Source organism: Littorina saxatilis, linkage group LG2 (assembly GCF_037325665.1).
Source record: "Littorina saxatilis isolate snail1 linkage group LG2, US_GU_Lsax_2.0, whole genome shotgun sequence".
NCBI lineage: Eukaryota > Metazoa > Mollusca > Gastropoda > Littorinimorpha > Littorinidae > Littorina > Littorina saxatilis.
Genome location: NC_090246.1, coordinates 40,134,692 through 40,145,349, shown reverse-complemented (window position 1 = coordinate 40,145,349; position 10,658 = coordinate 40,134,692). Strand labels below are relative to the sequence as shown.

The window sequence follows — 10,658 nt, the reverse complement described above, 5'->3', positions numbered from 1 at the left end:
ACAAATTGACAAACCAACATACAATTTCCTGTGCCAAACCAAAAATGCACACAAAATGGGCAAACTGTACTTTCTCCCTAAAGTACACAAATTCTCCAAAGAAGAAATTTGCAACCTACAAACAAACGGAGTCCAGGATACTAGAATTTCAGGCAGACCTATCATTTCCCAATGTGACACCCCCTCCCAATACGTGGGAAAATGAATCGATTTCTTCCCACTACCTACAGTAAAAAGACAACCTACCTACATCAGAGACACATTGGATTTTTTCCAGCAAATTGAACAACTCACTCTTCCCCCCAATGTGCTCATTTGCACATTTGACATCACTAGCATGTACACCAACATGACAGCGGTTGAACTCTTTAAGAGCTGTGGACGAAGCTTTGCCCACCACCCTGTGAATCCCACCACTACCACCTATCCACAAATCACACATCGTGTCACTTCTTGAGCTCATCTTGAAAAACAACAACTTTGTGTTTGACAACCAACACTACAACCAGTGCATTGGGGCCGCCATGGGAATGACATCATCCCCAGAAATATGCGATATACGCATGTTTCAACTCATGATTGAAATCCTCGACAAATATACCTACAAAGACACAATTCTCTGGTACGGACGCTACAGAGATGACGGCATCTTGTTCTTTAATGCTGACCAAAACCAAATACATCAGCTGTTTGATATTGCCAACGCCCACCATCCATTACTCAAGTTCACAAACAACATCTCTGACTCAGAGGCGACGTTTCTTGACACCACCTTCTACAAGGGTAACAGATTCTTGTCCAACAAAATATTGGACTTGAAAACACACAGGAAATCTACTGAAACATTTCAGTATCTCCATCGGGAATCGGCCCACCCTCCCAGTATCTTTTAAAGGACTTGTGAAAAGTGAATTGATCAGATACATTCGCACCAACAACAACATAACCACACAGAACAAGGAAACTGATTTATTCCTTTCAAAACTTCTTGAGAGAGAATATATACCGGACGAACTGGAGTTAATCAAACGGGAAGTTTTGAACATACCAAGAAACACACTTCTAAAACAAAAGAGACCATCCCACCAAAAACAAAGCTCCACCACTCCTCATGGTCTCAACCTACAACCCTAGACTGAGACACCTTAAAAAGAAACTCTTGAAACAGTGGATGCTGATTCTACAAGACACAGAATGTTCTGGCTTGTTCCCTAAACCTCCCCTTGTTGCCTATGCAAGACACAGGAACTTGAAATATCATCTTGTTAAAACCTCTTAACAAGTCAAGTGACAAAACAACCCCTGCCTTGCTTACACAAGGTAATGAAAACAATACAACGCCCGGAACTTTCGCTTATTCAAAACGACATACCCCCCTGACATAACAACAGTCACGGAAATCACGGAGAGAATAAATAAAGCTACGAAAAAACATAAGTGTTACACCAACAAACGGTGAAGCTAAAAACAATCCAACAGTTTTTCACTGATCAATAGTGCTGATAACATGAATGAATCGACACGCAACACGGTCACTCAGCCGCAACGGAGAGGGAGGGACGCAGTTTTTTCGCCCAACAATCACCCCCACGGCAACTCCGCCCACCACGCCAAAAGGGCCCCACTACACGTATCAAAGACGCTACGCCCAGCCACCGGAGCGTTGATTGACACACACTTATCCCGCATCTACACAAACCAGCCAACCCACGGGCTTATTGTCCCACCAATAAGATCGCAGAACAACTCTGACGAGATTGTCTACTAAAACAGACAGAATCAACTACTTGACCACATCACGAGTTTCTCCTGATTCCGAGCCCTACCACGCTTTCCCACTACGCTCCTTGATCTACATCACCCTTTAGCAAAATGGCCACCACCAACTTCTCTATGGAGATTGCTGAAACTCAATTCAACTTTTCGTTGGAAGAAGAAGAGGAGTCTACCATCAACGCCAGCCAGTATCACGCCGCCAGGGAGATGGAACTCAACTCCCACATCTTGAAAGAACACGACAACATCCTCGAAATAAGCCTGTTCCCAGCGGACGCAAACGCTCCCGCCCAAGCCATACAGGTTAACCTGAAACCAGCCAAAGAAAGGGTAATCCCCATCTTGGACAAACTGCAGGAAACCTTCAAATGCAGAATGAGTCTTACCAGAGAAATATATCGACAAAGAAGTTGAAACACTGATTGCCCTTCTGAAGGAATGCAATCGGGATGTGAATGGTACAGCTGATATTGGACACGGTCTGCCTTGAATGGGGAGGTTGGCGATGAATCGCACTGTACACTACAGGACATTTTCCTCTCAGTCTCAGTCTTACTGATTTTCAATCATCGGTTTGGATCAACCAGCAGGTAAGTTATTGTTTTTAAAATCCAAGACATGGCCATTGCAAACGTGGCCTTTGTAGAACTGAGCAAGATGTATCTGTTGTGTATGTATCTGTGTGTTACCATAGACCATTTGGTCTATTGTGTTACTGATTAACTGGGTGTGACTGTGAGTCACTGAGTGTGTTTTTGTTGTGTTCTGTTTATTTGCTCAAGTTTATAAAATGCTTGATATCTTTAATCTGTATGCACAGAATCAAATGCTGCTGTATCAGTGTATGAACTATGGTTGTAAAAGAATAAACAAAACAATTACTGAATTAGTGAGTGATTTGGCTCTGATAGTGAAGTTGAAATGGTACTTATTTCATTTTCAAGACATGTTATGTTAATAATTATTGTTCTGGGTTTTTTCAGGCCTCCCGAGAAACCAGAGACGATGTGCATCATTCATACAGCTCCTGTCTTCCAGTTCCAACAGTTTACCTTTAAACATGGCTACATGTACTGGAGAGGTATCAGGATGACTTGGCGTGGTGCTTTACATTACAGACTACCCCTGAAGAGTAAGTTACACATTTCTTTACCACGTACAGCTTTTGCTTGTCAAATCTGTATGGTAAAATTTATTTATGTATATATATATATATATCTAGTAACATTAGGTATTGGTGATGGTAGTCTGAAGCTATAAACATGTACTGATGTAGATAAGTCAGCAGTCTTTTGTTCTTTGTAAATTGTATTACAAGTACTTTGTAGATGAAATTATTCATACACTAGCAGTTAAGCCCGGCTTCGCCCGGGAGTAAGCGGAGCCCTGTAGCAATTTAAGACGCTCGCTATCCCATTATCATTAGCTTTACCTCCTTTGTTTGGAAACAAAAAAAGAGTTATCTCCCTTACCTTCTAGAAATTTCCGGAACTGTCCAGTTAATTTTTCTTTCTTCATTTCTTCCCCTCATAGGAGCAATAGCGAGTCTCTAATATCACTGGCATAATGTGCTTGCTACAGGTGAACAGTAGGCACTGAACTGGTCTTGCACCATATAGGCTGTATTCAATAAATGGGAGGTCCATATTCTGAGAAAGGAAACAGTGAATCAAGTAACTAAAACCCAGGTGCACATCTGCGGCACCTAGGGAGTGTACGTGCACACTATCTTGTTCCTGCCTCTTGCCATCTCAGAGGTATGGCGACCACAGACAAAAAAGAGTTATCTCCCTTACCTTCTAGAAATTTCCGGAACTGTCCAGTTAATTTATCATTCTTCATTTCTTCCCCTCATAGGAGCAACAGCGAGTCTCTAATATCACTGGCATGATGTGCTTGCTACAGGTGAACAGTAGGCACTGAACTGGTCTTGCACCATATAGGCTGTATTCAATAAATGGGAGGTCCATAATCTGAGAAAGGAAACAATGAATCAAGAAACTAAAACCCAGGTGCACATCTGCGGCACCTAGGGAGTGTACGTGCACACTATCTTGTTCCTGCCTCTTGCCATCTCAGAGGTATGGCGACCACAGACAAAAAAGAGTTATCTCCCTTACCTTCTAGAAATTTCCGGAACTGTCCAGTTAATTTTTCATTCTTCATTTCTTCCCCTCATAGGAGCAATAGCAAGTCTCTAATATCACTGGCATGATGTGCTTGCTACAGGTGAACAGTTATCTCCCTTACCTTCTAGAAATTTCCGGAACTGTCCAGTTAATTTTTCATTCTTCATTTCTTCCCCTCATAGGAGCAACAGCGAGTCTCTAATATCACTGGCATAATGTGCTTGCTACAAGTGAACAGTAGGCACTGAACTGGTCTTGCACCATATAGGCTGTATTCAATAAATGGGAGGTCCATATTCTGAGAAAGGAAACAGTGAATCAAGAAACTAAAACCCAGGTGCACATCTGCGGCACCTAGGGAGTGTACGTGCACACTATCTTGTTCCTGCCTCTTGCCATCTCAGAGGTATGGCGACCACAGACAGACAGACAGACAGACAGACAGACACTCTCTTTTATTATATGTACGCTTGCTACAGGTGAACAGTAGGCACTGAACTGGTCTTGCACCATATAGGCTGTATTCAATAAATGGGAGGTCCATAATCTGAGAAAGGAAACAATGAATCAAGAAACTAAAACCCAGGTGCACATCTGCGGCACCTAGGGAGTGTACGTGCACACTATCTTGTTCCTGCCTCTTGCCATCTCAGAGGTATGGCGACCACAGACAAAAAAGAGTTATCTCCCTTACCTTCTAGAAATTTCCCGAACTGTCCAGTTAATTTTTCATTCTTCATTTCTTCCCCTCATAGGAGCAACAGCGAGTCTCTAATATCACTGGCATGATGTGCTTGCTACAGGTGAACAGTAGGCACTGAACTGGTCTTGCACCATATAGGCTGTATTCAATAAATGGGATGTCCATAATCTGAGAAAGGAAACAATGAATCAAGAAACTAAAACCCAGGTGCACATCTGCGGCACCTAGGGAGTGTACGTGCACACTATCTTGTTCCTGCCTCTTGCCATCTCAGAGGTATGGCGACCACAGACAAAAAAGAGTTATCTCCCTTACCTTCTAGAAATTTCCGGAACTGTCCAGTTAATTTTTCATTCTTCATTTCTTCCCCTCATAGGAGCAACAGCGAGTCTCTAATATCACTGGCATGATGTGCTTGCTACAGGTGAACAGTAGGCACTGAACTGGTCTTGCACCATATAGGCTGTATTCAATAAATGGGAGGTCCATAATCTGAGAAAGGAAACGGTGAATCAAGAAACTAAAACCCAGGTGCACATCTGCGGCACCTAGGGAGTGTACGTGCACACTATCTTGTTCCTGCCTCTTGCCATCTCAGAGGTATGGCGACCACAGACAGACAGACAGACAGACAGACACTCTCTTTTATTATATGTATAGATAGATTTGAAGATGCATAGTAATACTGTGCATGGTAATTGGTATGATGTACTTTGTATACATATTAATGGTACAAATATCTTTATTTTCTCTCTCCTTCCCATCTTAAAGTTTGTTGCAACCCTATACTCATAAAGTGCATTATACTTGTATTATGTTTGTATGAACATTGAACTATTGCGATGCAAGAAAGTAAATTATGAAATAGCTAGAATCGGAGACATAGATAGAAGAGATGCGAAGCGCTGTCTTCCCGCTCGCGTTATCCTCGCCTACGGCAGGGGCAAGTAATCCTTCCACTGGCGCCAAGCTGGCAATTGTTCGCGTACTCTTCGCCTACGGCAGGGGCAAGTAATCCTCCCATGACTGGCGCCAAGCTGGCAATTGTTGTGTTTTTAAAGAGTTATAACTGTTTCATAGAAAATCATAGATAATAAAACATGCAACATGTTGATTATTTGCACTCAAGAGAAACAGAAAATCACAAGAAGAAGATTATTGCATTATTTGGTGATTAGAAGATGAATCCTAAAGTAAGCAATTTCGCTCATTTCTCCTTAAAAACTTTTTATCCACACGCCAGTGTAAGTGCGAGAACCACTTGAGTGAGACTTAAAAGCATCAAATATAATTACAGCGCGTCAAAAATTATACAAACAGATTAATGTATACACCAGTAATGCATTTGCCAGTCAAGGGAAAGCAAAGTTTCGCACAAAAGAAAATATTAGCTCCCAAACATTGCCTCCACGCACAATGGACTTAGAAACAATGGCCGCAAGAACCGAAGGAACCGTTTTTGACTCACTTCGGGAAGCCAATCCTCTCAAATGCGTTCGTGTGCACACTATTGAGGGCTACAGAATATGAATCAAGTTTACTTACCACTGATATATCTCGTCTGAAGCTGGATATATCCAAAGAAATATGACAGAAAAGCACTTCAAATCGGTGTCAGAGAGCAAGCGAACAACAACTAAGTACGGGATGATGGCTAACAATCGCGCGAGGTCACGCTGACCGAGCGCAGTAGCCCAAGAGTTCACGCGAGCGGCCCTCGCTTCGCATCTCTGTACTGTATGTATGTCTAGAGCTGCTAGAATGAAAGATTTACTCGTTACTGGAATTATTTTAAATACAGTCAGTCCTTTCCTTGGCTCACAATCACAGATCTGGCCAGTTTGTTTTTATAGTTTTTTTTTTAAACATGGAATAAGAGTAACAATGTAAATTGTAATACATGTACCGCCTGTGTACTTGGATACCTCCTTCTACATTCAACACCCTGACTGCCCCTGCGCAGAGTTAGAATTTTCTGAATGAATTCACATCACATTTCTCAACAAAACTGTAAGGTGTCAACGCTAAATATGTGTGTGGGATGAGGGCTCATGCTGAATTTAAAAAAATAGTGACAACTTTCCATCACATTCCAGAAAAGCTGCTCACATCATCAGCATAACAAGATATCATGTTGTTAGAAAGGTTCTTGTGAGGAAATCTGTTTAATTTTAATGATGAAAGTATAAATATATCCATGAAATAAAAGGTTTTCACAGGAAGGAATGATGGCACCTGTAATATTACAGAACAATGTTTACAGTTTAGTTCATAGTTGTCACTGTCAGTATCACCCACACTATTCTCCATCCCACTGATCTTGTGAAGAACAAGTATTACCTCCTACCTACCTTTCCGCACCCCCACCCCCAACACACACCCTCTTCTCGATACCCAAAACATATCCCCATCAGCGCACAGCAAAGTCTGGATGTGCTCAGTAATACATTTTCTTTATTTTCCAGGAAGTGAGGTGCCGAGATATGACGTGCAGGCAGCTTGCAGAGTGGTGCCTGGCTTTGCTGCGGATGATGATCAGATTCAGTCCATTCTGTGCTGACAGAGCTACCAGAACTGCTTTAATAATTATAGTCCATCTGAAGATGCTTACACTTACAGAGGTTTTCTGTTGCCTTAGTGGTGAAATGAACATGTAACAAATTAACAATAACATTCTACACAAATAATGTGTGGTGCGGTGTGTATCAAGGGTACATTTTGACTTATGTAAGTTGTCAATTCAGCTAAATACAGGTAGTGTTTGGTATGCAGATATTTTCTTACAGCAAACATCGGTTTGTTTGTTTTTACTACATAAAGTGGTATTATCTTTTATGTTGTTTGAGTGCTTTAAGTTAAGCTGTTCACAGGCAGTATTTTACACACAGGCTTAGCTTTGGGAGATGTGTGTGTATGAACTATGATTCAGTCAATGCGTGTTCATGTATAGACTTTGTTTGCAATATTAGAATTTAGATCTTTTAACTGCATTGTGCACATGAAATGTGTTAACCCATGACTTGTTCTTCCTTTGAATCCTAATCAGTTCTTTATCTTGTTTAAAATTTTCATTGATTCTGTTTTTGGGTCGTTCTGGTGCATCCTGGATGGTTCAATTCATTCTTATGTTGTGCTGAAATGTTGCTTTTGTAGTACAGTCTGCCAAGATTGTGTCTTTCACTTGGATGTGGTGAACTTACTTTTTAAAGGCCTGCTCTGCCTCATTAAAACACTTCGCCTCACTGTGTCAGACCTTCATCAGGCTTTTTGCATGGGATAAGAAAATCCTTCCACTTGGTCACATAGCAAAAGTCAGCACCCTGACTTCTTAGTGTGGTGATGTCTTTTCCTATTAATTTATTTCCCCCAAAAGGCATAAGTGTTTTAAACAAAATTATGTCTTACAGAGCTCTATAGTGGAACCCCCCTTTTAAGACCTCCAGAAATCTGAGAAAATCAGGTCTTGAAAAGGAGGGTGTCTTAAAATGGAGGTTAATTTACAGAGGTTATGAACAGAAAGTCTGAGAAAACAAGGTCTTAAAATGGAGGGGGTCTTAAAAGGGGGGTTCCACTGTATGACTATTGGGGATTATGTATTTGTAAAGATAGAGCTGAGAATCCTACACAGAATTCTGTGCATAGAAGGCAGCCTGAATCTTGACCCACACTGCTGGCATGACCTTCATAGCTGCATTCAACGCTTTACTTTTACGCTGGTAACTTTACGGTTGCTCTCTCTGGATTGAGCATTTTTATTTCAACCAAGGGGAAAAATTAAGTGCCTCTGCAGAGATTCGAACCTAGGACCTAGATTTTCAGGCCGATGTCCTAATTACTAGTTTTTTTTATTTATTGTAAGATGGATATATGTCTAGCGGATGCAGCTACATGTACAAATGTGCCAAATTAGAACTTGCATTCTCAGCCTATAATCTTTGGCCATTCATGTGAGTACTAAATATTGTGAATGCATGTGAGACTGCCTTGTTTTACTTTTGTGAAATGTGTGAACTCACTTTGTTTACATCTTTGTGTTAATAAATGCAGTTTATCAGTTACCTCTGTTTGTTTCTTTTGCAAGTATGTCAAATGGCCCTCACACACCCTCATGCGCACAGACACACACAAAATCAGATCTCAAGTGTAAGTATTATTTTTGCAGTTTTATTTTAATGCCCATAATCAGTCAAACAAATATATCATCACACTTGCACCTAAGCTTAAAATTAGCAGTCCTGCATACATATGTAATGTGTAAATGTTTCAGGTCACCATCTGTCCTGGCTTGAACATGCAATAAGAACACCTCTACACAAACACATGTAGAGTCAACCGGCTAGCTGCTTCCCTGTAAGGCATATTTTTCTATGAATTAATCGATTTTCCGCAGACAGCAGCCAGGTAGTGGATCTTTAGTATATGTCCAAGCAGACGGTTGATCTTAGTACAACACATCAAGGAAATATTTTTTTTAAAAACAGATCCAACATCTAACCTAAGTTCATAATCAATAAAGAAGAATGGTATGTTACTGGAACCCTTTATTTATGACTTAAGGCAATGTGCGGCAGTAAAATTACCAAACTTAAACTTGAAGAATACAGTCAAGGAATAACTTATAATAATATATGTTTTTTTGTGTGTGAGTTTGTGTGTACGATACTGTGTGTACGTATGCGTTTGTACGTGTGTGTGTGTGTAATGAAGAGAGAGAGAGAGAGAGAACTCAGAATGGTTTATTATATTAAGGTCACAGAGAGAGAGAGAGAGAGAGAGAGAGAGAGAGAGAGAGGAAAAAGAGAGAAAGAGAGAGACAGAGTGAGTGAGCGAGCGAGTAAGCAAGAGAGAGAGAGAGAGAGATAGACACACACACACACACACACACACTGAAACAGACACACACACGCACACACATACACAGACACACATACACACACACAAACCAGAAGGAGTGAGAGCGCGAGAAAAAATGAGAAAGAGAAACTGAGTCGTCAGTAAGTTGTGGTATTGACACGTAGCGCTAAAAGATGTTGTGCTGTCGACACGTAGTGATAATGAACGAATGATAGCGACTCATAGACAAATTATTTCTAGCACTAATCAACGTAGCGATAGCGGCACGTAGCACAAATGACACGTAGGACAAATGACACGTAGCACAAATGACACGTAGCGCTAGCGATACGCACCCCAGATAACCCACGACGACGCAATGTTCAGCTGCAGAATCCTGGTTTCTTGTCAGGAAGTACCAACATAAACATTCTACCTGTAGCAAGCTGTGACCCAGCGCTGACACTTATCGTAGTGGTAATTAAACTTTCCAGGCTTCACGAATGGAAAAAATTCGATCCCCACACACCGTTCGGGATACCTAGTGTCCATATTGCACACTCCCCGTGCACATCTTTTCACTCTCGGCATTTTATAACTTCAAAAATGTCACAGTCTACACAGCACTGTGAAAACAAAAACACGCCATGTTTGTTATCCCTTTCAAGGGAAGCTACTCTCCCGCTCTCCTCCCGCGCGATTTACGAATCTATTCCCGAAAACACAAGATCCGTACTGCACAACTTCAGTGCACATGTACGCGAGAGTGCTCGGTCGCTTTTTGAAAATGTGTATCTTTAGAGAAAAATATAGAATAGTGCGCTGTCCGAAGGAATGGAGTTCTTATCGGACAATGCCAGCGCTCAGTTCAAAACGATGGGACATCTGACTGCCATGCGGCTATGTGAATCGGACATTTGAGCCTTTCAATCCGTCTACGTCGGACGCCTGACGACATCCCCGAGGCTTTTACATGAAATAAGACCATACGGGCACTAATAGTTGCATACCAAAAATGAACTGCCTCAAGGCTCTCTATTCAGAGTGGTATCCTTTTAAAGAATACATTCAGGTACAGCTTCTTCTAAAGAAAAAAAAATTCACCCGAAACCACCAAAACATCTACCTCACTACAGAAAGCAGTCAAAGTGTTGATTTCAAGTTTGGTCTGTGACCAAGTGGAGGGATGGTCTTATCCCATGTTAAAGGTGAGGACA

The 10,658-nt window shown here is 41.4% G+C and overlaps 1 long non-coding RNA gene across 1 annotated transcript; it reads left to right on the top strand.

Annotated features, from left to right (window-relative positions):
- The first annotated feature begins 1,354 nt into the window (after window positions 1-1,354).
- LOC138958987 (uncharacterized) lies at window positions 1,355-8,666 on the top strand. Its single transcript, XR_011453563.1, has 3 exons — window positions 1,355-2,366; window positions 2,760-2,908; window positions 7,074-8,666. It is a non-coding gene; the product is annotated as an uncharacterized lncRNA (long non-coding RNA).
- The last annotated feature ends 1,992 nt before the right edge of the window (window positions 8,667-10,658 follow it).